Source organism: Notolepis coatsorum (assembly GCF_963971535.1).
Source record: "Notolepis coatsorum genome assembly, chromosome: 12".
NCBI classification, from domain to species: Eukaryota; Metazoa; Chordata; class Actinopteri; order Aulopiformes; family Paralepididae; genus Notolepis; species Notolepis coatsorum.
This window is the reverse complement of record NC_140176.1, coordinates 119,960,399-119,988,315: the sequence shown is the minus strand read 5'-3', so window position 1 is coordinate 119,988,315 and position 27,917 is coordinate 119,960,399. Positions and strand designations below refer to the sequence as shown.

The 27,917-nt window shown below is 42.4% G+C and overlaps 1 long non-coding RNA gene across 1 annotated transcript; it reads left to right on the top strand.

The window, feature by feature from the left end:
* The first annotated feature begins 280 nt into the window (after window positions 1-280).
* On the top strand, window positions 281-27,917 carry LOC311238477. Its single transcript, XR_014620368.1, has 3 exons — window positions 281-342; window positions 24,623-24,715; window positions 27,805-27,917. It is a non-coding gene; the product is annotated as an uncharacterized lncRNA (long non-coding RNA).

The window sequence follows — 27,917 nt, the reverse complement described above, 5'->3', positions numbered from 1 at the left end:
CTGCTGGCTATTACTAGTTAGCTGCTGCTAGCTGTTGTCTATGACTTATGTAAGCTATTGAATGTGTTGTATATTATTATTGAGACGTTATTATGTGGAGTGGTCGCTCTCTTGGGGTGTTTGTCTTGGGGAAGAGTGGGGAGCTCTCAACAACTACTACTAGTGTCTGTTACTAGCTAGCTAGCTACTGCTAGCTAGCTACTAGCTACCAGCTCCAGTGCTCCACGCTGCAGCAGCTAGTTGGTTGCTGAGTGGATCGTAAAGTTCTGTTCTGTTTATCAGGTGAAACCAAGCTACTTCACACCAAACCCAGTGATGTGCATCTGATGTGTGTCAACACAGGTATGGAGATGTTTGTGTCTGTTTCTTTTGAAAACGTTGTTATATGTAATGAAAGGCTGTAGGCCTAATAGCTTTCTAGCTAATCCACACCAGTTCATTATAAGTTGAGTCTGAATGTATGAATGAAAACTTTATTTAACAGATTGCAGAATGGGTACAATACAGTACGGCTCAATACATACAATTGTTAAGGGGATGCAGACCTGAGAAAGACGTTTGTCTTGTTTCCATCAGGGTCCCCCATTTTCAATTCATATAGACATTTATGACATACACAACATACATGACATTTATGGCATAGGGACATATAGGTATTTAGTACTGATACATTTGTGACTTAAGCGGTATTCAAATATACAGTACTGTTACCCCTAGATCCTGACAGAGTATATACATATGATGGGGAGGGGACTGTACATTAGGAGGGGGTGGGTGGGTGGGAGGGAAATATACATACGGCGGGGAGGGAATATATACATGCGGTGGGGAGGAGACTGTCTATTAGGAGGTGGTGGGGGTTTTGGGCATTTACGGTGGCCAGTTTCGAATTGCAGCCTCCCGTAGGTGCTCTTTAAGAGCGGTTTTGAATGTGGGCAGGGATTCACATTCCTTTACAGCTTTGGGTAGGGCGTTCCACATTGTTGTGGCATAATTGGGAAACGTGTTTAGTCCCTTGTTTGAGCCGAATCTGGGTTTAACATGATTTGTTGAGCTTCCTCTGGTGTAGTGGTTGTGGTATTCACTGACCTTTGGGAAGTATTTTGACATGTACATGGGCACCCCGGTCGTATAGTGTATCTTGTAGACCAGGCCCATTGCAAGTTGCTGTACTCTGTTGTCTACTCTAAGACATCCTAGGTTGGCAAAGTGGGCAGGGGTGAGGTGGGTTCTGGGGTTCAGGTCAAGTAGTAGTCTGACCAGTTTGTTTTGTGATGTTTGTAATTTTGTTTTAAGCGCCTTTGAGGTGCTTTGGTACCATGAGGTGCACGCATAGTCATAGTACCCTTGAATGAGTGCTCCTGCCAGAGTCTTCAGGGTATTCTTGTTTACCAGAGAGGAGATCCGGTACAAGAATCTAGTTCGTTGGTTGACTTTTTATTACATTGGATGCCATTTTGTCACAGGAAAGATTTGCCTCTCTAGGATGGAACCCAGGTAGGTAATTTCGTCTTTCCTTGTGACAATATTGTCACCCACTGTAACTGAGAATCCGTCGGTCTTGCTGAGTTTGTTATTTGAACCGAAGAGAATGGACTCTGTTTTGCCCATGTGTAATGATAGTTTGTTATCAGCGAGCCATATGCAGATTTTGCCTAGTTCCGTGCTGAGGGTTTTTTCAACCTGCAATTTGTTCTTGTCAGAGACCAGCAGGGCTGAGTCGTCCGCAAACAGGAACAAGTTGCAGTCACAGGCTGACGACATGTCATTTGCATAAATTAGGAAGAGTAGCGGTCCTAGTATGCTTCCTTGTGGAACACCACAGCTCACTGTGATTGTTATTATAATAACACAACAGAGTTACATGTTGTTCTAAGGTCACTGAAGCCGTATTTGAATGTTAAGAATGATACTGTGTGATTATAATGTGTTTTATTTTCATATTTGTTATAGAAGTGAATATGGGTAATATTTAATATTTTTGTTAAGATTATTTATGGAATTAAATTTAGTTATATTTATTTATATACATTTATTTATTATATACAGTATAATAGTGTAATTTGTAACACAGTATTTTCGGATGCCTATGAGGTGAAACCAAGCAACTGCACACCAAACCTAATGATTATGCATCTGATGTGTGTCACACAGAGACCTCCAGTAAATTAGCCTGATACCCAGTACTGCCTCCTGCCTGATTCATGGTCTGGTTTTATTCTTAATCCCAGAGGGGAAACATGGTTTGCCACCAGAGCGAATACAAATACACAAACAAGAAACAATTACACACAGTAGAAATTACACAACACAGTAAAAAGAAGATAAGAAGAGAGCCTCTCAACACAGAGCTAGCGGTGTCCGTTAAATAATTTAACCACAGCAGGAACAAAGGACCTTCTCAATCACTCAATAGAGCATAGAGGCAACAGAAACATATCGCAAAATGAGCTTCGCAGAGCATCAAATATATTATACAGGGGGTGGCCTTAAAAAAATTGGTGTTCAATTTAATCCTAGTTCGTTTGGCAATAATGATCTCCAAGGAATCAGGAGGGAGGCCAATCACTGAGCCAGCCTTTTTAATGATTTTATTTATACGTTTTTTGTCACTCACTGTGATGTAGGGGTGGGCGATATATTGAGTATACTCGATGTATCGCGGATTGTTCTACATGAGATGTAGTACTGTACTATATCGCGAACATCGAGTATATGTTGTCGCGTCAGTTTATATGGCGCCGCGGCCGAGAGGACACTTGCAGTGCTTTCCTCTAGAAGCGCTGCAGCGTACAGACTCCTGCTTTCCTTTCTCACACACCTGCGGCCCACCCAGTGCGCCCACTCTACGTCACACACACACACACACACACACACACACACACACACACACACACACACAGAGAGAGGTGGTGCCAAGTAGTGTTGTCATGATACTTGAATTTTGACTTCGATACGATACCTTGAAAAGTATCGATATTCTATACCATTTTCTATACCACATTTTTTTTTTTATAAAAAAAAAAATAATATATATTTTTTAACAAATGTTGCTTTTGTTGCTGGTTGATTCTCCTCAGCTTCTCTCTGGTACTATAAGAGAAGATAAATATAACACTTTTAAAACCCTTTGTTTATCTTTAGATCACACATTTAAAAATAACTGTTCATCTCACTTCAATCATTTTTATTGCAGATGCACAACATGGTATTTTCTCAAGCAGACAGATGTAAACACTGTAATCTGTGTTGCATGTACCTGACAAACTGAACTGTTTGTATTACAGTTAGTAACAGTTTCGATTTTTATTTAAAGATAACAGGGCTATATAACTTCACAACAGCAAAATTACTAGTAGTAAACAATAATTAAAACTTTTTTGCATTAGTGAAAACAATAAGGACACATTCAAAAGGCAGGGTAAGAAAAAAGTGCAATCTTATGCATTTTCAAGTCAAATTCTTCTTAGGTAGTGCACTGATTCAAAGGCCTCAGACTAATCACACTTAAAAGGAGCAAGTAAAAAAACTGCAATCTTATGCATTTTCAAGTAGCAGCAACTAGCAAATGAAACAATATTCTTCTTGAGGTAGTGCATTTAGGGCTATAACTTAACAACAGAATGACTAGTACACAATAATTAAAACTTTTTTGCATTAGTGAAAACAATAAGCACACATTCAAAAGGCACTAAAGTGCAAGTAAAAAAAACAGTGCAATCCTATGCATTTTCAAGTTAAATTCTTCTTAAATAGGTAGTGCACTTATTCAACGGCCTCAGACTAATCACACATAAGGTGCAAGTAGTGTAATGTACTAGCAGGGCTCTACGCTAACCTTTTTCACTAGGGGCACAGGTGCTCCTAAATGAAAAAAGTTAGGAGCACACAAATAAATTTAGGAGCACCCAAAAATATTTAGGAGCACAGTGAAAATATTTCAAGTAAAAGATTTTTTTTTTTTTTTTTTTTTTATATAAATGTATATTTGTACTGTGCATGCATGTGTGTGTAAATTAGCTCTTGCTACAACCCTGCATGTTTACATTTTGTATTTTGTACTTGATGTTCATTAACATGTGCTGTCCCTATCAAATAAACTATCAAATCAAACTACTGCTACAAAAGTAACAGTCACTTAACTTTAGCTTTTGCCCCTTTTATGCATACAATGCCTATGTTTTGGCTGTGTTGCTCTTCTAGAGAAATAATCATTTCAGGGTTGCCTATTGAAATACAGTACACCTCCAGTACAGAAACATTGTTTATGAGTTTGCGTGTCAGGTAGACCAGTGGTTCCCAAAGTCGAGGTCGCGACCCAAAGGTGGGCCGCGAGCAGCCACGGGTGGGCCGCGAGATGATTTAAATTTTTTTTTATTTTATTTATTTTTTTTTAATTTTTTTTATTTATTTATTTTTTGTCAGGCCACTGAACTTAGAAGCAGGCCAGGACAGTGTTTCTAGTTGTATTCTAAAATTCTATTCTATTGTATTCTAAAATGTGACTATATGGTTTTATATTAACTTAATAAATAAACAAAAACGAAAAATCTACTTATTTCAACGAACATTTCAAACTAAATAACAGATTATGCACATAAAACGCTGAAAACAACCGAAGCAACAATAGTATTTTAATGAGGCTATTATTATTATCATTATTATTTTGCAACAAGTTAGCCCTCTCATAAATAGCACATATAAATGAATAACTAACTTGAACTAACTTAATAGGATTGAAGTGATATTTGGCTTAAAAAATCGGTCACCTGAAAAAAAAAAAAAAAAAAAGCCAGACGATGTGCATTGGGCCGCGGCTCTCTGACGCCTTATTTTCTGGGCCCCGGCCTGAAAAGTTTGGGAACCCCTGAGGTAGACCATTGATTGACAGTCGAGTCTGCCAATTACGTCACACCGCTTGCACTCCGGCCGTCCGGCACTGCAGCTCATAACGTCCCACCTCTGCTGTTCATAACGCTAGCCAAGTTAGCTGTACACACACATACACAGTGGGCCAGTTACTTTGGTGTAGGGGTGTAACAATGCATCGATCCTAAGGGGAAAATTCAACTGCATCGATTTGAAAATGTTAGACTCGATTATCGCAATTTGAATGTGTACAGTGTTATGTTGTTATCATGTCCGTTACAGTTAACACAACGGCATATGCTACTGCATCAACGTTATGATTAACAAAGCAAGGCATTCGTTTTGTTGCATTAACGTTATATTACTATTGCTATCGCTAAATCTAGGTGTTCTAAAATATATTGCTATTGGTAAGACTAGAAGTTACATGTCTCGGGGAAACTCTCGCATATCGCAATGGTGGCGTTTCAGGAAGTAAACAAGCCAAATGAGAGCTTCCGATTGGTTTCATGAGAAAGAAAGCAAATGACCAGTCACGTCACTCTACTGTGATTGGACCGTTGGCTTGAGTGCAATGTGGGACTTGTAGTTTTTTAACGATCTCGCAGCGGAGGAAAAAAAAGACGAGAGGCTATAATCTGTACTCGCACAGCGTGCGCGTAATTTACTTTTACGGTTTGCACACACATATTTTTAGGGGCATATGCAAGCAATTTGGTCGCACTGTAGAGCCCTGACTAGCCTAAAGTTTCTTTACAACTTTCAGATTTTTTGCTAGGAACACCAGCATGTCAATGTGCTCCTCTGTAAGCCGTGCCCTTCTTGGACTGCAAATGAGCCCTGACGTACTAAATACACGTTCTGAAGCTGAGCTTGAAGCAGCGATGCACAAATACTTTTTCGCCAGCTGGGCAAGGTGAGGTAAAGTTTTCTCATGTGTCCTCCACCATGTGAGTGGGTCGTCTCCTGCGCTGAGTTCAGGCATCTTTTCATATATTGTGAACTCGTTTTTTAGTTCAGCATCTGCGTCCTCTGCATCCTCTCCACCATGTTGACTCTTCTTTTTCCCTTGTATGCTGGTTAACAGTCCCTTCAGATCCGTTTTACTTTTCTTCGCTGGTAGTGGTTGCATGGCAGTGGCACATGGAGGAGAGGGTGTTTGTCTTCCTGTTTCGGGTACATTGTCCATCAGATTTCGTTTGACCTCTTCTCTTAACATAACAAAACTGTCCTTGAACCTTGGGTCGAGAAACGTGGCTGTGTTCAACGCCAGCTGCAGATCCCTGTCCTCATATCGTTGCTTGAGATCTGCACCAATATTTTCTTTAAGTTCACATTTGAGGACGCTGTCACTTTCCTCAATGGTCAAAGTTGAAGATAACTTCCAATTTAGGGGCAGGACAGAGGAGAGAGTGGTGTGCTTTTCACCACTAAGGACATCAGTGAAAGAGCTGACGGGGCTCAATATATCTTTTACAGTCTCAAGAATTGTAATGTCTGAATCTTTAGGCATGAGGTGCCATTTCTTCCGATCGTCGGCTAGAACTGAACAGTCCCCGCGTGTCGGCTCATCATGGATCATCAGTTTGATACGCTGAGTCCCCGCGTGTCGGCTCATCATGGATCAGTTTGATACGCTGAGTCCCAGCGTGTCGGCTCATCATGGATCAGTTTGATACGCTGAGTCCCAGCGTGTCGGCTCATCATGGATCAGTTTGATACGCTGAGTCCCAGCGTGTCGGCTCATCATGGATCATCAGTTTGATACGCTGAGTCCCAGCGTGTCGGCTCATCATGGATCAGTTTGATACGCTGAGTCCCAGCGTGTCGGCTCATCATGGATCAGTTTGATACGCTGAGTCCCAGCGTGTCGGCTCATCATGGATCAGTTTGATACGCTGAGTCCCCGCGTGTCGGCTCATCATGGATCAGTTTGATACGCTGAGTCCCAGCGTGTCGGCTCATCATGGATCAGTTTGATACGCTGAGTCCCAGCGTGTCGGCTCATCATGGATCAGTTTGATACGCTGAGTCCCTGCGTGTCGGCTCATCATGGATCAGTTTGATACGCTGAGTCTCAGCGTGTCGGCTCATCATGGATCAGTTTGATACGCTGAGTCCCAGCGTGTCGGCTCATCATGGATCAGTTTGTGTTCAGGCAGTTGCAAATCTTTTTGTTTCTGCTTCAGCTGTCGGGACATCTTTGGTGACCTGCTGAAGGCAGACACTGTCTTTCTCAGCCTCGACAGTGCTCCAGACACACAGCCTATATCCAGGCCCTTGCTAATGGCTAGGTGAAGGTTGTGCCCAAAGCAGGGGACCCATGTGAAGTCATGCTGAAATGCTTTCTTGTTATTTGAGGCATTATCAGTGGTGATGCCAGCCATATTTGACATGTCCAGCTTCCATGGTTCATGTATCGTCTCCTCCAACGCCTCTCTCAAACTGTCCCCTGTGTGCTCTGAGTGCAGCCCAACACAGCCCAAACACCAGCTCTGCATGTCCCAGGATTCTGTGATAAACTGCAGAGTTACTGCCATGAATGTGGATGTGGCCCTGCTGAAAATAAGGGTTTCCCCCTAAGGCTCTCCATGATTTTATCTTTTGTTTCATTATATAGGGCGGGGATTTCAGTTGACATGAAGTGGTTCCGTGAAGGAAGGGAATACTTGTTATTTAACTGTCCAAGCAGTTGTCTGAACCCAGGTTTCTCAACAGTATAGACAGGGACCTGATCCATGCATATGTACTCTGCTACAGCCCTGTTCAGTTTCTTGGCTTCCTTTGAGTTTGCATGATACTTTCTTTGTTGTTCAAGTAATGCTGGTAGGGTAGGCTGTGATGTTGCTGGTCGATTCTCCTCAGCTTCTCTCTGGTACTATAAGAGAAGAGAAATATAACACTTTTAAAACCCTTTGTTTCTCTTTAGATCAGACATTTAAAAATAACTAAATTATCTAATCTAAATCAAACCCGGCCCCCTCTTAAAAACAAAAACCTTTTTAATCTAGCCATCTATAAAACATCATGCTAAAACTGTGAAACAAACTCCCCTAAAGAGAGAAATACATAGCAAACATGACTCAGTTATGCAATAGTGCTGCTGCTTTTTATTTGGTTAAAATATTTTAGTTAATAAGACTAAAAGACTACAATATATGACTACAACAATTTTCATGACTGCTTCCAGTTTCCGGAGCTATGCTCGGAGCATTTATTAACGTTACATTTTCAACAAGATTGCTGCTAATTAAACACTTCATGGAAACGTGGAAACGGGGTAACGTTAACGTTATGTCGAGTTCATACGTGTACTAGTGTAGTATGAACTCGACATAACGTTAACGTTACTCCGTTTCCATGAAGTAATTATATTGTGAATTATAAAGGTGGCCAGCTAGCTAGCATAAGCTAACGGAGGAACGACTAGTTAACGTTAGCTAATAGCTGTAACGTTACTAACAATGAATCAGCTGTTGATATTATGAGCCATCAGTAGACAACGTCTCATGTATTAAACTAAAGTTATATAGTCGTACTGGCGAATCGCGTCCTGCTCTTCGCCATCGAGATATACCTCATCTCCAGTACCTACTGTACTTCATAAACGAACAAACAAATGCACCCAGCATCTGACCTGGTCTTCTGCTGGAGCGCGGGCGGTATTTGTCCTAGGCCCCACACCGCCTCACGCCGCACAGCCAGAGGTGAGAGCACGGCCTCGTCAGCGGCTATGGCGAGGCCCTCGACAGGCGGCCATGTTTCCCCGCCAGAGGTATCCTGGGCGTTGAGTCAACAGGTGTCCACAAGGCCGACAGCCTTGGCGGCCGAGGGATCGGCCATGTTGGATGAGCTTGGCTTGGAATATACAAGCCGTCGCCGTCCTGCCGCGAGCAGCCCGCTCCCCGATCACTCCCTTCCCCAACACCAGCGGAAAAGGGGCTCTGATCGTTTTCCTTTGGCTGCGGGCCGCGAGCCTTCGTTGAAGCGCATGCAGCCCCATGTTTCGCTTCTCATGGGGACAGGGGCTGACACCCAGTTGATGGCTGAGCCTGGGTCTGTCCGTGAGAATGTTGTGCTGTCAAGCGGCTCCCACACCATAAGCTGTGTTTGGTTGAGTCTGGTGTTACGTCTGTCAACTACAAGTGTTGTCAGCAGGGGGGCTCGAGACCTTTTTGAGGCACACAGTGCAGGCTTCCCCGACCTTGCCTTTGCCAGGTCGGGTATCATGTTGGTGCCTCCCACTCCTGAAAGATTGGCAGTGGTCTCGCAGGTGCACGTGATTTGGGTGGTAGTAATATCACTGCAGGGCTACGGTGTGTAGGAACCCATGGGGGCCTCACACCTTGCATGTCCGGCTGCAGAACAACTCCTCAGCATGTTCTGGAGGGGTGTTCAGTGGGGGAACTTTTGTCACCTAGACTGATGTCAGCTTCCCCTGTATCACGCCGGCCCTTTCTGTCGGGGTTCCCCCTTGGGTGCGATTGCCTCGTGGGTAGTGTCAGGGTCAGGATGTCCCGACTCCACGGAACGCACAGGTCCAGGGTTGGCTACGCACAGTGGGTGGGACCGGGCCGCCTATCTACAGTACCTAGCGGACCTGCGCCAAATGGCGGCGGGTGCGTTGGGAGTATCATCACATATGGCTACAGCAGTACCATATGTCGAGGTGGATGGGGAGAACGCTGAGGTGGGGACTTGTGTTTACACAACCCCACCCGTTTTCGGGTTTGGTACAGACCCTATTGTCAGGGTCACCAGCAGTGACGGCTCTGGTCAACGAGATCCAATCTCTGCGGACGAAGCAAGCCATCGTCGTGGCGTTTTCCTCCCGGTATTCTCTGGTGCCCGAGAAATCGGGAAGGGGGGGTGTCAGACCCATGCTGGACCTGTCCCATGGGAATGTTCAGCATTTTTTGGATCGTCTCCTACCTGTTGAACACTGTCAGGTGGGGGTCTGGTTCTCCTCCATAGACCTGTAGGATGCGTATTCGCATCCTGATCTTCCATCCTAGGGCTTACCTACACTTCCTTTGCAGGGTTTAGCGTATGAGTACCAGAGGCTGCCGTTCGGCTTTTCTCTGGCTCCCCGCATCTTCACCAAGTGCGTGGAGGCCGCACTGGGGCCTCTGCGTCGTCAGGGGTTACGAAGTGTATTCTGCCCTGACGACGTTCTGGTCCTAGGCGGTCAAGGTGGATCGTCAGGTCTCATACCAGGCAGGTTTCCTACCAGCCTGGGGTTTGCTGTAGACTGGAAGTAGAGTACTCCTCTTCCCAGTCAACGGGTGGAATGCTATGGGCATCCCTCTCAGAGCGTGTTGTCGACACGCTCGGGAGCTTCCGTCCTAGGACGGTTATGGCGCTGTCCGTGCATCTGCTCATTCCGTGGTCCCTCTTGGCCTCTTCTTCACCCCAGGAGGAGGTTGCGGAGGTGGTTTTTTTTCCAGAATGGAAATAGACCCGGTGAGAGGCAAGTGGAAGCGGCTAAGGTTCCCGTGTCAGTACTGGGGGACCTCGCCCCCTCTTCGCTAGGAAGGAGGGGTGACGGGACTCCCCTCCCCCCTGATGTGGGCTTTCGGGTCCTCGGGGTGCATTTGTCGGTCCTCGCGTCTGCTCTGTCCCCATATCTCGATGGCGAAGAGCAGGACGCGATTTGCCAGTACGACTATATGAGTACTGGCTGAGCGTCCTGCTCTTAGTGCGCCCTGAGGTCCCTTGGGGAACTTTTCTGATGGAAACTGTTTTCCGAGGAAGGGTGAGTGGTGGCCACGCCCGGTGTCTTGTAGTAGGCCACTGGGGCGGGGCCTGGTCAGATGCTGGGTGCATTTGTTTGTTCGTTTATGAAGTACAGTAGGTACTGGAGATGAGGTATATCTCGATGGCGAAGAGCAGGACGCTCAGCCAGTACTCATATAACTAGGTTATATACATAACCTATCATTAATGGTTTAATGCTTCAGTCACCGTGACGTTGAAAGAGCAGCTGTCACGAACCTCTTTAATTTCTTTATGGAGATCCGCGTGCCGGTTCTTCAGGTGTTTTGCCAAATTTGTGGTGTTTGCACCTTTCGTTGGCACTGCTCTGTAACAACCAGGGTTAGAAATTAACATTTTTTTCCAAGGGCCTTTTTTTCCCCCTTGATTTTCGGGGGCTTTTTTTTGTATTTCGGGGGCACCGAATTTTTATGATGAAAATTAACAAAGATTATAAATAGGGATGCACCGAATGAGAAATTCTTGGCCGAAACCCATACCGAAAATAGGAAACAGTTGGCCGAAAACCGAATGCCGAAAATGATTAATATAAATATATATATATATTTTTAGCTACCTGATTATGGCAAAAGACATGATTATGGCTAAACTTAACTTAAATAATATTAATAATCACTATTATGGGCCCATAAAACATTTATTCAGCACTTTTGAATGCATACATTAATTCCAGACTGTTAACACTTTAACTGCCGGGAAACGCTTTACAGCGTCATTCCCGGCCATGCTCAAGTTGCCGAAGGACGCTTTACAGCGTCTTTAATATCAATATTTCAAAAATCTGTGATCGGATTCATATTTCCCCTCCGCTGGCCTGAGATCCACCAGGAGGACCCACTGAGCTCTCTGGCGGTTCAGGAGCGCCATCTGGTGGCCGATCAGCGCAATCGCCAAACAGGAAGTGCCATATTACTTCCGGGCACTCGGTTTGGCTGCCGGCACTCTGGCTCGTCACAATATAATAGCGATCCATTGCCAATAACTCGATAAACAACATGATTTGGACGTATATAGTATTATACAAGCTGGAAATGGTTCATCAGGATAAACATCCCATAATCGAAAACGGTCTACACCACGCTGATCGTCCAACGGCGCGAGGAAGATCCGGTGAGATTCAGCGGTATTCTTGAACGTGTTCCATATAAACTGTTATGATGAACATATGACCCACACTAGATGAATGATATAACGCTGCCCACGGAATTATAAACGATCCCCCGCCCATCCGGTCATCATCAGATCATACGTAGATCATTCTAGAAGTACGTCCAATTGAAATTTTTTATATCGCCCCGATTGCCATCAAACTGTATTTCATCATCAATATAATGCATTTGGGGCTATAGATCACGTTCTGGAGAAAGCTGCAGAAAGAGCTGAAAACACTTATACATTAGACCATACTTTACTATGAATATGTGAATGAAAAAGTTTAACGTTGCTACACAATGAACAATACATATAGGACTTTGAATGGGCCCTAATAATGGCAATGTAGCAATAGAATTTAAAAAAGTTATAGCCATGCAAAGAAGGGGTACTTATCCATAGACAAATAGAGCTGGCAACCCATGGTATAGCATGAATTTAACCTCCGGCACCCATAGTGTTAATTGATTTTCGGGGGCTTTTTTTTGTATTTCGGGGGCACACAATTTTTATAATGAAAATTAACATAAAGATTATAAAACATTGTTGACACTTTTTTTTACAGTCTTCGTCCCTATGTTTGATAACGTAATGTTAATGTCTCCATATATAGGGCTCTACGCTAACCTTTTTCCCAAGGAGCACATGTGCTCCTAAATAAAATGTTAATAAATAAAATCTAAATACAAATTTAGGAGCACACAGAAATTTAGGAGCAGAGTGACAATTGTTCAAGTAACACACACACACACGATGTGTGACATGGCTTGGTTTCATGTTTTGAGGTACCTTCAATTATCTGTAAATAATACATACATACTCTATCTAAATAGATTAAATATGATTGTCCCTGAGGGCAAGTTGTGTTGTTGTCAGATCGATCAATGAAATACGTTGCGCGCTCAGTGCTGTGGAATGAAGGAAATGCGCATCGGGATCATTTGGATGTTATTCTTTGGAGTTGTGTTACAAATGGAACGGTCTTTCCCCGCCGAACACAACTTACTTAACGTTACACAGGTCGCGCTATGCAGATGCTTAGCTTGCTAACGTTAAGATAGCAGTGTAACTTAATGTTACACAGCACTATGCATGCTTGCTGAAAGCAGAGCAGAGCTCTCTGTCTGTCTGTCTGTGTTCGCACCTCTCAAACACCCTGTAACACGCAGCGGGCCCCGCCTCCCTCCCTCTTTGCATTCCACCCAAAAACTGAATTTCAGTCCAGTTTCTTAACTATTAACAGCGGAGCTGTTTTGTAATCTTCACTCTGCAAGTAAATGATTTTTCCGGTTCGCGCACACACACATATTATTAGGGGCAAATACGGGGGAAATGCTCGCACTGTAGAGCATATATATAATTATATATATAATTAGTAAACTGTCAGGGGCTTTTATTGCCCCCCTTAACTGATTTTCGAGGGCATTTGGTCAATTTTCGAGGGCATTTTGCCCCAAGCCCCCGTTAATTTCTAACCTTGGCGCATGGGGTGTTGGCAACGAATCGGTTCCTGGCTCGGGTGGATCCGTGGGTGGGTGATGGGTGCCCCTTTTGCGGAGTATCTGAGACTGTAACCCATGTTTTCCTAAAGTGTCAAAGGATCAAAGGTGTTGTGGTTCCTAAAAGGGTTGTGTGTGAAGCTGGGGGTGATGTTCTGTGTGGAGAGTTTCATCCTCGGCCAAACATATTTCATTACGTAACAAGGCTGTGAGCGTTTTACTGAACTTTATTTACGGGCAGGTTAAGTTAGCCATTTGGCTGACCCGTAGGAATAGGATCAGGGGCGTTGGTCCTACAGAATCGGTGCCTATGCTGAGGGGTATGATTTCTTCACCCCTTAGATTAGAGTTCATGTATTTCTCACTGAGACATAATGTTGATACGTTCGTGAATGCTTGGGGACTGGGGAATGCAATGTGTACTGTGGGTAGGGATGGGTACCGAATTCGGTACTTTTGAGGCACTGAACCAAAACACGTCGGTACTACAGAGTATCGAAGCAAGTGAGAAACCGTTTTTTTTTTTTTTTTCTCCATGTCAACGTTCACACGCACAATATATGCTTACCTAGGATTTGACTTGATTCAACAACAAAGCAGTCGGAGCAATGACAAGCCGAAAACTGTCGAAATTGTAGTTATTTGAAGTTTGGATTCTTTTTTTACGACTGAGGTAGGTAAATTACATTTCTTGAGAATAAAGTACCGAAAAAAGGTACCGTTGGGTACCGGTATCAATTCACAGCAGCGTTTCCGTTAGCCGGTAATTACCGGTTTTTGACCGGCAAAATCTCTTGAAGTCCGACATATCTAATCTCTCCGGTCATAATGTCCGGTGAAAATAATTCCCTCTAAACACAATTAGATTATTTGAATTGTACTAAAATAGGCTAAAATTAAATAGCCTATGCGATGAACGAAACAATCATTACATTTGTCGTTGCTTCACCAAGCAGCCGGTCAATGACATCCTGTGTCAGCGAGCTGGCAGCTGATATATTTACGTGAAGCATGGCTTGGCAGGGTGCAGTACTCCAATTCAGCCATTGGCAATTCAGCTGTTGGGTGGGGGCGCTGCTGACACCGCTGCTCTGCTCTGCCTGCTCCAGTGCTCCATGCTTCACGTAAATATATCAGCTGCCAGCTCGCTGACACAGGATGTCATTGACCGGCTGCTTGGTGAAGCAACGACAAATGTAATGATTGTTTCGATCATCGCATAGGCTATTTAATTTTAGCCTATTTTAATACAATTCAAATAATCAAATTGTGCTTAGAGGGAATTATTTTCACCGGACATTATGAGCAGCACCAAGTCGTTGGGAGGTGGAGATATACATCACGGCGCAAACCCACGATAATGTTGCCGTCTCTGCCAAATTTCTCAGTTCTTCGCTTGATATAATTAATACAAATGTCCAATATAACGGAATTCGTTAGCTCATAAACATGTGATTATAACAGACTGCTGTTTATTAAGGTCGGGCAGACTGCCCACCGACACCTCAAGTCGGCAGCAGCACGCAGTCTCGAGGGACTTATTTTATTTGGAATATATTAATGACTGTATATACGCAAAAGTAGCATAGTTTTAAGTTAAAATATTATAAATGCCTTGATGATGTCATTCTTTATATAGGCCTATCAATTGTTTTTAAGCTCAATAAACTCTGACCGGAATTTATCCCATTTGTCCGGTAGATTGAAATCTACCGGACACTCAGACCTGCAAAAAAAAATTCTAACGGAAACCCTGATTCACAGGTACCGGTATCGGTTCAAATGTGAAAGGTACCCATCCCTAACTGTGGGGGAGGAGGGGCTGAACATATGCATTTGAATGTCAAGTGTTTTTTTATGTGCTGAAGGAAGTTTTTGGGGTTTGTTGGGGTGTTTGTGGGTGTGTGTGCGTGCGTGTGTGTGTGCGTGGGTGTGTGTTTTTATCAAGATGCCGTGATATTTTTGTGTCTCTACTGACTGTTTTTAGTTGACATGTTTTAATAAAGAACATCAAAAGTCTCTCTCTCTCTCTCTCTCTCTCCACGTTCAATGATTTAAAGTGGCCAAACGTTACAATATGAATACTAACTGGATAGTTGATGATAAACATTTAATTTCATTATCTGAAATATTATAAAATCATTAAGTCTGCTATAAGTAGGGATGGGTATCGTTAGGATTTTATCGATACTACTACTCTTATCGATACTGCTTAACGGTTCGGTACTTTATCGATACTCTTATCGGTTCTTTTTGGTTCTTTTTTTGCAAGAAAAAAAGACAATTAATTAAGAACAGAATCAACATTGCTTTATTATTTATAAATACAACTTTATAAATAAGTATTATAAATAAATATAATTTCTTCAGCAACAGCAGCAGCAATGTTCTTTTATATAACTTTATAAATAAATATAATAAATGAATATAATTTCTTCAGCAACAGCAGCAACAATGTTTTAAATGTGTCTGACTCTGAATTATAGACTTTTTATAATAAACAACAAATGCAAAAGGCTAACAGAACTGTGACACTCGTTCACCCTATCCTCTGTCATCCTTCCTCTAGCTGCTAGGGTGAAAGGACTTTGGGTGGTGGAGGGAGGTAGAGGGAAGGATGTGTGGTGGCCCTGGGCTCACTGGCCTGGGACACATTGGTGGCTGACGCCTCAGCTTGACGATCTATAAAAAGTTTAGATTGTAGTATTTGTAGCTAAACAATTATTTTGTTTATTAGCCTATTTGTAATAATTCGTTATTAGCCTAGGAAACTCCGTATCTTGGCTTACCGGCGGCAGTGGACGTGGATGCAGATGGAACACTGCGCGCAAGGCAGTCGAATACGCGCATTTCTGCACACTAATATCATGTTTTGCCAACAGATGTTTTGATAAATTGCTCGTATTGCCACCCTTACTGGCAAATGTTTTGTTGCACTTGTGGCAACGTGCGTTGTATATCCATACTTTCTTTAGAACGCTTCGCTCTATCCGCCATCACGAGTCACGGTGCATGCAGACTCAGAGCTGTCTGTGTCTGTGTGCAGAGCGCTTCAGCACGGAGAACTTTCATTAAGGAGTACCCGTATGTAGCACTACTAGCGAGCGACTCGCGAGGAGTGTGTGTAATAATGACTCGCTGTGGCTCGCTTCTCGTGCAGAGACAGAGAGAGGATAGATCGTTTGCAACTTTTAAATAATAATAATAATAATAATAATAATAATAATAATTTCTCTAGAGTATCGATAGCAGTACCGAGGACGTCGGAGCTTATAAATACTCCGGTATTTTCTAATATAGTACCGGTTCCCGTTTAAAACCGGGGTCCGGGGGGCATCCCTAGCTATAAGCCATTATCCCTTTGTGTGTGATTATTATTGTCTCACAGTAGTGTGTATATATAATATATACATTGTGTGTGTGTGTTTTTAGCTAAAGTGGATAGAAAACAGTACTGTGCAAAAGTCTAAGACACCCAAGAGTTTTTATATAAATTGTCTTACAGTAGATTATTAAATTTTTAATAATAATATAAGCTGCATATAAGGAATACAGCTTAACGTTACCTTGGCTAAAGTTGGGTGTAGTATCCAAAACTCGTTGATGCCATAAGCTTCAGGCACTCTCAAACTTTGAATCCTCCCGTTCCACATCCACGCACAAGAAAGCACTGACCACGACGTAGTATTAACTATTTAATGTCCAACTCGGGTTACACTTTCTTGTTTCCTAATTATCTATAGAGCGAGATTAACAAAGTTTATTATAGGTAAAGAGAGAGAGAGGTCTAAAAACTGTCTGGCTCCACTCTCTCATCACTTGGCCTGACCACCGGTACAATCTGCGTTACTTTCTTTCTAAACAAAAACTGTCCCCTGCCGCAGCTGACAGTAATCAATGACATCACCGTTATCCTGTCAAACTAAAAGTCCCTCGGCCTATCGGCCAAATATCACGTAAGAAACGAACTAACTACAAAGAAATCATTCTTACCGATAGACCTGGATTGTCTTAACATTTTAACTTCTGTAATAATAATATCTATTTATCCATCTATTTAAACACCATGAAATACAGGTCCAAAATGCTTTTCTATTAACTGGAATTACTCTTAATTATCAGACTAGGCATTTAGGCACCTACAATCCCGGCCCCTAATTGTTATCAACAGCCCTGAAACAATTACCCAAAATATAAACTTAAGGCGTCTAAATGTCATTTAACTTAAATATCACAATCTAAAGTCTCAAAATTAAACTAGACTGAAGAAGTGAAGCTCTTGATCTTCGCTCTGCCCATGACAGAGACTTGACTTCGGTTCATCATCTTTTTCTCCCCACCCGAGGTGAGGCTTTGCCTTCGGAATAAAGTTCATCAAAAGTCCTCAGACTCATGAAGAAGGACAAGCTTTGTTATTGGGCGACGAAGCTCGTTGGTCTTGGTCTTGACTGTCACTTGGCAAACACAACCTTTCTTGTCAGGAAAGGTCTCCACGATCCTCCCAAGTGGCCATGAATTTCTGGGCGAAGTATCGTCCACGATCAGCACCACATCACCTTCACTGAAGTTTCTTCTTGGTGTGGACCACCTTTGTCGTTCTTGGAGCTGTGTGAGGTACTCCTTGCACCAGCGTTTCCAGAAAACGTCTGATGTACTGAACTTGTCGCCATCTGCGTCTAGCGTACTGATCGTCTTTATTGAATACTCCAGGTGGTAATTGGGGCTTGACCTTGAGTAGCAACAAGTGGTTGGGCATTAAAGCCTCCAGGTCGTTGAGATCCGTCGATGCCTTTGTGATGGGTCTGCTGTTTATGATGGCTTCGGCTTCACACAACAGAGTGTGAAGCCCCTCCTCATCCAAGGTTTGTTCCTTCACTGTTGTATTCAGAACTTTCCGCACGGAACGGATCATCCTTTCCCAGCTCCCTCTGTGATGAGAGCCTGCTGGCGGGTTGAAGTGCCATTGGATACCTTTCTGCTGCAAAGTTTTCTCGATCTCTCTGGTATTCCACGTCTTCAACGCTTTCTTCAACTCAGTGTCAGCTGACCTGAGGTTGGTTCCATTATCCGAGTACATCTCTCTTACTTGTCCTCTTCTCGCAAGGAATCTCCTGATTGCATTCAGGCATGCATCTGTGTCGAGTGAAGATGCTACCTCTAGATGCACGGCTCGTATAGCGAGACACGTAAAGATGACTCCGTATCTTTTTGCCTCCCGTCTTCCTCTTTTCACTAGGAACGGGCCGAAGTAATCAACGCCGACTCTTGTAAAGGGGGGGTCGTCTGGCAGGACCCTGCAGGTAGGTAGGTCTGCCATGAGTTGTTGTCCAGTTGTTCCATGTAGCCTTTTGCAGGTGACGCACTTATGCAAAAAACGTCTGATGGCTCCATTTGCTCCAGGTATCCAGAACCTTTGACGCAGCTGAGCCAACATGTGATTTCTTCCTGCGTGAGCTGTGTTGTCGTGAATATGTCTCAGCACAAGCCTTGTGATGTGCGAGTCTTTGGGCAAGATTACTTGCTCCTTGGCTTCGTCAGGCATTGCCGTTTGGCTCAGCCTTCCTCCTACTTTCATGATTCCATCCTCCAGTATTGGATTCAACTTGAAGAGTGAGCTACTTTTCTTCCCCCTTCCTTGTTCCAGTAGCATTGTCAAATCTTCTTTGAATGTTCGTTTCTGAGTGTGCTTGACAATTTCTTTTTCCGCCACGGCTAGATCTTTGCAGGTGAGGCCTGTTCCTTGGAAAGCCCTTTTGAACCGACTCACTTTGCTTTTTCCATCTGGTGCCTTTCTCTCTTCTTTCAGCTCTTTAAGCAGGACCTTCAGCTTCAGAAACCAGGCAACAGCGCGTTTAAGCCTTGTCCAGGATGAGAAATGGTTCATCAACTGTCCCGTTGCGTCTTTCGGCTCTTCCGCCTGAATGATATGCACTTGAGCTACTCCTTTGATCTCCAGATCATCGACGTCCAGCATTCCACGATCTGGGTTCTTGGGACACTGGTCTTGTGAACAGTGCAGGAAACTTGGTCCTGACAGCCAGCTTTGTTCTTTCAGGAATGCATCGACAGTCTGTCCTCTTGAGACGAGATCTGCGGGGTTCACAGTGGTATTGATATACCTCCACTGTGAGGTCTGAGAATGCTCCAGGATAGCTATGACTATTAGCCACAAATGTCTTGAATCTTGTGCTTTCGCTGTTCAAGTACTTCAGCACAGCTGTGCTGTCTGTCCAAAAGATAGAATCTTGCAGCTCGAGTTCAAGCTCTTTCTTGAGAAACTTCTTAACGGCAGCTACGGCCGCGGTCAACTCCATCCTTGGTATGGTTGGAGATTTTAAGGGTGCGACCCTCACCTTTGCCATCATCAGGGGAGTTTGAACTATGCCAGTTGCGTCGCGCAGTAGCAGGTAGCTTGTTGTTCCATAAGCCTCTAGACTTGCGTCGGCAAAGTGGTGGAGCTGTGCGGAGACTGGAGCTCCAAACTGCTTCGTCTTGATGTATCTGTCCACTCCGAAGTTCTCAAGCCTTTGCAGTCCTGAGATCCATTTTTCCCATGTCTGGATGACGTTGTCTGGTAGCTCCTCGTCCCAGCCATACTTCTGCCTGCAGATATCCTGTAGGAGTATCTTGGCGGGCAGCACCACTGGAGCGAGAAACCCCAAAGGGTCGAAGATGGAGCTGACGAGGGAAAGCAGGCCTCTCCTAGTGTGCGGGCGATCTTTGAGGTTGATCTTGAACCTGAACTGGTCTGATTCGGCGCACCACTGGATCCCCAATGCTCTCTCCACCGGCAGGTTGTCTAAGTCCAGGTCTTGAAACCCTTGGGCTCTTTCTTCTTCGGGGATCGAGTTGAGCAACATTTGGCTATTGCTTGACCATTTCGTTAAGCGAAATCCACCTTTTGCCAACATCTTTCTTAAGCCAGCACAAAGAGTGATGGCTGTCTCTTCGTCGGCGGTCGACTTAAGACGGTCGTCTACGTAAAACTTCTTCTTGACTGTTTTGGCTGCTTCAGGGCCAAACTCTTCCTCGTGATCCGTTGCACATTTCTGCAGTGCAACACTTGGCGATGATGTTGCACCGAAGATGTGGACTAACATCTTGTGTTCGACAAGTTTCTTTTCGTAGTTCCCTTCAGGCCACCAGAGGAATCTGAAGAGATCGGTGTCTTCATCTGCTGACTCTGACCTGGTGGAACATAGCCTCCACGTCGGCCATGACCGCCACGGTCTCTTGTCTGAACCTTGTCAGGACCCCTATTAGGGAGCTTGTCAGGTCCGGTCCCTGCAGAAGCTGCTGGTTCAGTGATGTTCCTTGAAAGCTTGCTGCGCAGTCGAAGACGACACGTAGATTCTTTTTAACTGGATGTCTGATTCCGTGGTGAGGCAGATACCACTTACTTCCTTTTGCTGACTCCTGATCAGCGTTGTCAAGTCTCACGGCGTAGCCCTTCTTGAGGATATTATCCATGTACGCCACGTACTCTGTGCGAAACTTGTCGTCTTTCGACAATCTTTTTCGTAGGTTCAGCGCACGTTGTTCGGCGACTGATCTGCTGTTGGGCAAGCACAGTGTCTTGTTCTTGACTGGCAGGCAAACACTGTAATGTCCATCCACAAGTTTTGAGGGTTGTGACACCATATTCATGAACTGGTGATCGTCCTTTGACATCTCGATGTCTTCATCTTGTCCGGCGTCCGGAAAGTCTACTTTGAACTGCTGCTGCCAAAGCTCGTCTAGCCTGGCGACTGAGATCCGATTTGCGGTCACTGCTGTCCGCTTGCTCTTCTGGCTTCCGTCACTTCCGCCTTTGAGCGGTCCATTAACTGTCCAGCCTAGGATCGTTCTCTTATGTTGAATGCGTTTTCCAAGTCCTCCATGTAGCTTATATCCGTCATTGTGTTGGAGCAGCCTGTGAGGTACAATGCAAATGACTGCAATGCTGCACCGTCTTCAGGCTTGATTGTCTGCCACTCCAGAGCCTCTTTGATGTAGGCTTCCGCTATCTTGAAGTCGTCGCAGAAGAACTGTTTCAGCATTTGTTTTGCTTTGGTATAGCCTGCAGTAGGCTCCATGTGAATGCAGCTTTTGACCAGCTCATGTGGTTGTCCACTTGTGTACTGCAACAGAAACTGTAGACGGTCACGATTGTCACTGGTGCGGTCTTCAACTCCATGTTCCATAGATCTGATGAATGTCTTGTATTCTAGAGGGTCACCAGTGAATGTTGGAATGGTGAGCTCAGGAACTAATGAAGCTTTGTGATTCTTCACGAGGTATTCTGTGACATTCGCCTGTTGGGAGATAGCCTTGCTTAGGCTATGAAGCTCCCATCCTTCATTGAATTCCCTTTTTGTTGGCCGTTAGTGGTGCTGCTGGAAGCTGCACGTCCTCTGGTTTACTGGGGGGAGGTGGTGAGGCACGCTGATATAGCGGTTGGGAGTTCCTCTCTTCTGTTTCATCTGCCTTTTCAATGTCTAAGACAGTCCTGTCATTTGATAGAGTACATTCATAATTTTCCAGAACTCCCATTTTTGCATCTGACTCAGCGAGAGCCGTCTTCATTGCATGTATTTCTAGCTTTCTTTTTTGTTCTGCTTCAAACCTAATTTCTTCAGCTTGTAGTTGAGCCTCCTTGCATCGTTTTTGTGCTAACCAGTCTGCTTCTTCCTGCTCAAGAGCTAACCTTTCATTTAAAGCGGTGGCCTTTACTTGTAGAGCCGCGTGCTCCATCTCTGCACTCAGTCTGATTGCATTTGTTGAGCGAGAGCCTGATGAGCATCTACTTATTACTGTTCCAGACTTAGATTTAGTATCCATAGGTTTTTCCTGATTGTTACCCTCTTCAGCCTGTTCAGATCGTTTTGTGACCTCTTTCATCCATTCCTCACATTTCCAGAAGAATAAATTCAGTGATTCAATTTTAGGCTCAAAATTCTTCTGATCATCTTCATATTCTTCCTCTGACATAAAACGACCCAGTTCAGTGTTGACTTTTATTAGCTCTTGTTGCAAATTACTGAAATCAACACGCATTTTGTTATTGACAATGCTGACGTTTGCATCATCTTCCTTTAATGTCACAATTTCTTTCATCATGTTATTTAGCGCTGATAATGTGTGTTTGTGTGCCTTTTCACGTTTAGCAGCTTGCTCCTGCATGGCTTTCTCCGTCAATTTTACTATCCTTTTGCCACTGACTTCCATTCATATTGATACAGTTATTGAATCACCAGTCGGCAGTCGGGCTTTCCACAATTAGTAAAATGTCAATCACCTGGGGAGAGCGCGCAACCCAGACGCGCGTTTAATTACTTTTACTTTCAATCCAGACGCAAGCTACTATGCGTTTTTCCATTGACCATATTCTGTAACGTTAGTTGTAGCTCCAATGGGATACTGCACTTTCGGGCAAATTACACAAGATACAGTAGTACAGCTTACTGGTTGATATCTTCTTTCAGGCAAATCATACAAGATACAGCTTACTGGTTGACGTCTTCTTTTTTCTTTCGTTCCGCGAAAAGTTCCTTCTTTCAGTCAGGCCAGTCCAAATCCAAGTTCCGTTTTTAATGAGCAAGTTTTTAGACAAAATGTAGTATCCAAAACTTGTTGATGCCATAAGCTTCAGACGCTCTCAAACTTTGAATCCTCCCGTTCCACATCCACGCACAAGAAAGCACTGACCACGACGTAGTATTAACTATTTAATGTCCAACTCGGGTTACACTTTCTTGTTTCCTAATTATCTATAGAGCGAGATTAACAATGTTTATTATAGGTAAAGAGAGAGAGAGGTCTAAAAACTGTCTGGCTCCACTTGGCCTGACCACCGGTACAATCTGCGTTACTTTCTTTCTAAATAAAAACTGTCCCCTGCCGCAGCTGACAGTAATCAATGACATCACCGTTATCCTGTCAAACTAAAGTCCCTCTGCCTATCAGCCAAATATCACGTAAGAAACAAACTAACTACAAAGAAATCATTCTTACCGATAGACCTGGATTGTCTTAACATTTTAACTTCTGTAATAATATCTATTTATCCATCTATTTAAACACCATGAAATACAGGTCCAAAATGCTTTTCTATTAACTGGAATTACTCTTAATTATCAGACTAGGCATTTAGGCACCTACATTGGGACTATTCATAATCCAGCTACTGACCTGCAACCAAAGTACAGCAAGTTGGCAAAGGAGTATTCCAAGGTAAATCACTTTTTCACCAGTAACGTTACATTGTTTGTATTTCCATCTAGCTTACGTTAGCTAGTGGCTAACCTATAGCTCACGCTAATGTGGCTAACTGATCGACCTCTCGCACACAATTAATGACATGTTGCGGACAGCCATACCGGTGACAAATGACGATGTTTAGCTTTTAGTGCCAAATGATAAGAGTCTGAGGCAGAGCCTCTGCTACAGTACTAGCTGACCTAAACGGAGCCTTCTGGAAGCAAGTGCAACAACATATAATGTCCGTGTGGAACCAATGTGGCACTTATTGGAACAAACCAACTTGGAACAAACAAGCACTTATGGACACATATAAGAGAGAGGAGCTTGAGCAGTAATGTGACTGCCTATTATTATTTCTCATTTGAATATATAAAAAACTGTACTTTTATTTTATTTGTTATATTATTTTAATTTTTATTAAATTATAATGTCAAACATTGTAAGGAAGGGGCAGGGCTTGATAAGTTGTTTTACTTCCCCCTGTTCCTTCTCGAACACTTATTGTATGGAAATAGTCTTTGACTATTTACCTTTTTCTTTTTTAAACTTGTTTTATGTTTCTATGTTCGAGACAAATAAAAATCAAATCAAATCAACAACCTTTCCGTGGGTGAAGCATTGTTGAGCCTGAGTGTTCTTCTTCTTCTTCTTCTTCTTCTTCTTCTTCTTCTTCTTCTTCTTCTTCTTCTTCTTCTTCTTCTTCTTCTTCTTCTTCTTCTTCTTCTTCTTCTTCTTCTTCTTCTTCTTCTTCTTCTTCTTCTTCTTCTTCTTCTTCTTCTTCTTCTTCTTCTTCTTCTTCTTCTTCTTCTTCTTCTTCTTCTTCTTCTTCTTCTTCTTCTTCTTCTTCTTCTTCTTCTTCTTCTTCTTCTTCTTCTTCTTCTTCTTCTCATTTAGATTATCTGTCATTATACAGTACAAGAAGAAAGTTTGGCAGATGTAGGCCATTGTTGGTACATTATGAACCATGACACAAAGGTATCTTTTTCTCTTAACCTGCTGTAAGTTAGCCTTTAGTTTTTTTGGCAAATAATCCACTGTGCCCACCATGATGAATTTGTTTTGTGCATCTTTGTGTCGACGTCTAGAGAAACCCCTAATGGATTGTCCAGACGTCCACACGCTTCCCATCACCCGTGGCAACAAGGATGGTCTGCTGGACATAGACAAGCTTGCCAGAGGTGATCATTTTACCACTTCATTTACATTCTTTAAAGTAATTTTGTTCTTAATTTCTATCATTCCTAAACACCTCATGGATATCAATCAATCTACATTTTATTACGGACTCAGGGTCCATACAAAAGACGATACATAGAATAAATTACATATAAAAGCACCATAAAAAACAGTTTAAAAGATAAGAAAATAAAATCCAGAGTCTTGCATAAAGACAACTGTCTTAGTGTTTCCTGGGATTGAAGGACAAAACCAAGATCTAATTTACAGTCATTTACCTGGCAAATACATTTTTACATAAGATTTCTTAAAACAGCTTGGGATGGAAGTCCTGCAGTCAACACAAACATCTTACTTGCACTACACCATCTAGCCCTCTTAAGTAATATTATCGTGACATTATAATTTGTAGTTTGAGTGCAGTATAGAGTGTAGTACAATATTCTCTGAACAGATATATCTTCACTACATCTGTACACATAGTAAACTAACTAAGAGAACAGATATATCTTCAATACATCTGTATACATAGTAAACTAACTGAGAGAACAGAGACATCTTTACTACATCTGTACACATACTGTACTAATCTTACTGAAGGAACATAGAATCAGTATTTTCCTCAACATAGATGTAGTATTTTCTCCAACATAGATATAGTATTTTCCCCAACATGGATATAGTATTTTCCCCAACATGGATATAGTATTTTCCCCAACATGGATATAGCATTTTCCCCAACATGGATATAGTATTTTCCCCAACATAGATATAGTATTTTCCCCAACATAGATATATTAATTTCCCCAACATAGATATAATATTTCCCCCAACATATAGTATTTTCCTCAACATGGATATAGTATTTTCCTCAACATAGATTTAGTATTTTCCTCAACATATATTTCCAAGATGTTAGAAGACAAAGTGTATTACAATGGCAGCATGTGTCTAACTGCAAAGGGCTAGATTGAGGCTTGCCACAGGGCAGCTGTCTTGGACCACTCCTGTATTCTATATTCACAAATGACTTACCATCTGCTTTGTGTAAAGCAAGTATACAAATGTACGTGGACGATTCCACACTGTCACAAACTATTAGCCAATACTACACTGAGTCTGCATACAACAGGTTGATAAGGTTAAATTACTGGGAGTCATAATAGATAGTCGACTGACATGGGTAGAGCACATTGACACAGTGGCTAAGAAAATGGGTAATGGCATTTATATGGCAAGAAAATGCCATCTTTATGTTCCAGCACATATTCTGGGACAGGTCGTTTAAGTCATGCGTTTTAAGCCACCTGTACTACTGCTCACCTGTTTTGTCCTCTGCATCTGACTAGAACAAAGCTGCCAGACTAGTCTTACATTGCCCCATAACAACGGACATAAACAGTATGCATAGGTAACTCTTGTGGTTATCGGTAGATAAAAGGCTTGTCTTAAATACAGTCAAGGGATGCTCGATATTGGCTTTTTTACCTATACCGATACTGTCCAACTCTTAATTTCCGATACCGATATCAACCGATACCGATATATGCAGGGTTCCCCCCCCCCCAAAAACGGAATAATTTCAGGTAATTAACATTACATATCTCGTTGTGTAATTAACACAACATTATGCATACTTTGACAATACATAAAATAATAATTTGTTCTTACTTGCTTGCCTGGGTAAATATAGGTTAAATAAATGTAAAAAATATATATATATATATATTAAGGCTGTCAAATATATCGCGTTAATATCGCGTTAACTCCCGATTCTATTAATGCCACTAATTTTTTTAACTCAAGATTAACTAACATTTTATTTTTATTTTTTTTCTTTTACTAGACTTCACTCGGGTGTATTATTGATGCTCTCATTGATACTATGTTTGTTTCTGAAGTGTGTGTGTGTGTGCGTGTGTGTGAGATATAGAGAGAGAGGGGGGTGAGAGAGATGAGGAAGGGGCAAAAGAGAGAGAGCTGGGAGAGTGTGTGTGAGGGAGAGAGGGGGGTGTGTGATTAATCAGCCCTTGTGTGTGTGAATGTAACAAGTTCCTAACGTTTTCTTTCCCCTATTATTTCATGCACACTTTATTCATTGTTTTAAATTATTATTTTCTTTTAAGTTATTTTGTGCATCACTCTGTTTTGAATTTGATGCAAATTTGCAATGCATGAGGGTCATCCTTTTGTGTTAAATGGCTGCACAAAGCAAGCATTTGTTGACTCGCATGTTGATAAGAGTATTAAAACTTGGAACTTGAAAAAGATCTGTTTAAGGTAAAAAAAAAATTAAAAAAAAAAATGCGATTAATTTGCGATTAATCGCGAGTTAACTATGGACAATCATGCGATTAATCGAGTTAAATATTTTAATCGTTTGACAGCACTAATATATATATCTTTTTATTTTTTTAAACGATACCGGTATTTTCTGATATCACATTTTTATGCCAATATCGGTAGGCCGATAATATCGGACATCCCTATCTACAATAACAGCATCCATGCCTCTAAGCCTGAGTTTTTATATAGTCAAATTATCAGATGCAGTCACTTACACAATCATTTAACTAGAATGGCAGGAGAAGGTAAAACCATGTTACCTCGCCCACAATTGAATGTCATACGAAAATCTGTAATTTATCTAGCCATTACTTATTGGAATAGCTGCCCAGAACACATACGTCAATTAAATAGCAAATCATCATTTAAACATAAATTCAGAATGTTTTATCTTAACTTAGCTAGTGAGCAGTAGTCCAGTGGTTATTTATTTTTGTTTTGAATGATTTGTTCTTATTATTTTCTTATTTACAGGCAAGCATTATCTCTTCATCTTTCATGTGCAATATTGTTTTTTTTATATCTTTTTTTGTATGATTGTAATAATAAGTTAGGTTGTTGTTTTGTTTATATACTGAATATGTATGTATATAGTGTGTATGTATGTATATATGTATATTTGTATGTGTATATATTGATATGTGGGACTTCGGACCCCAGGAAGACTAGCTGGTGCCATTGGCATCAGCTAATGAGGATCCTTTTTAATAAACAAATACAAATAAGATGGTTCTCTCGGTTTCAGAAAAGCACACAGACTGGTTTGTAATCCAAGGTTATGAGGAGTTTGGAGAGAAAAGTGGAGCTAAACTACAGACGAGACTCTTGGAAATCCCGCTCAAGAGATTGTCAGCGGTA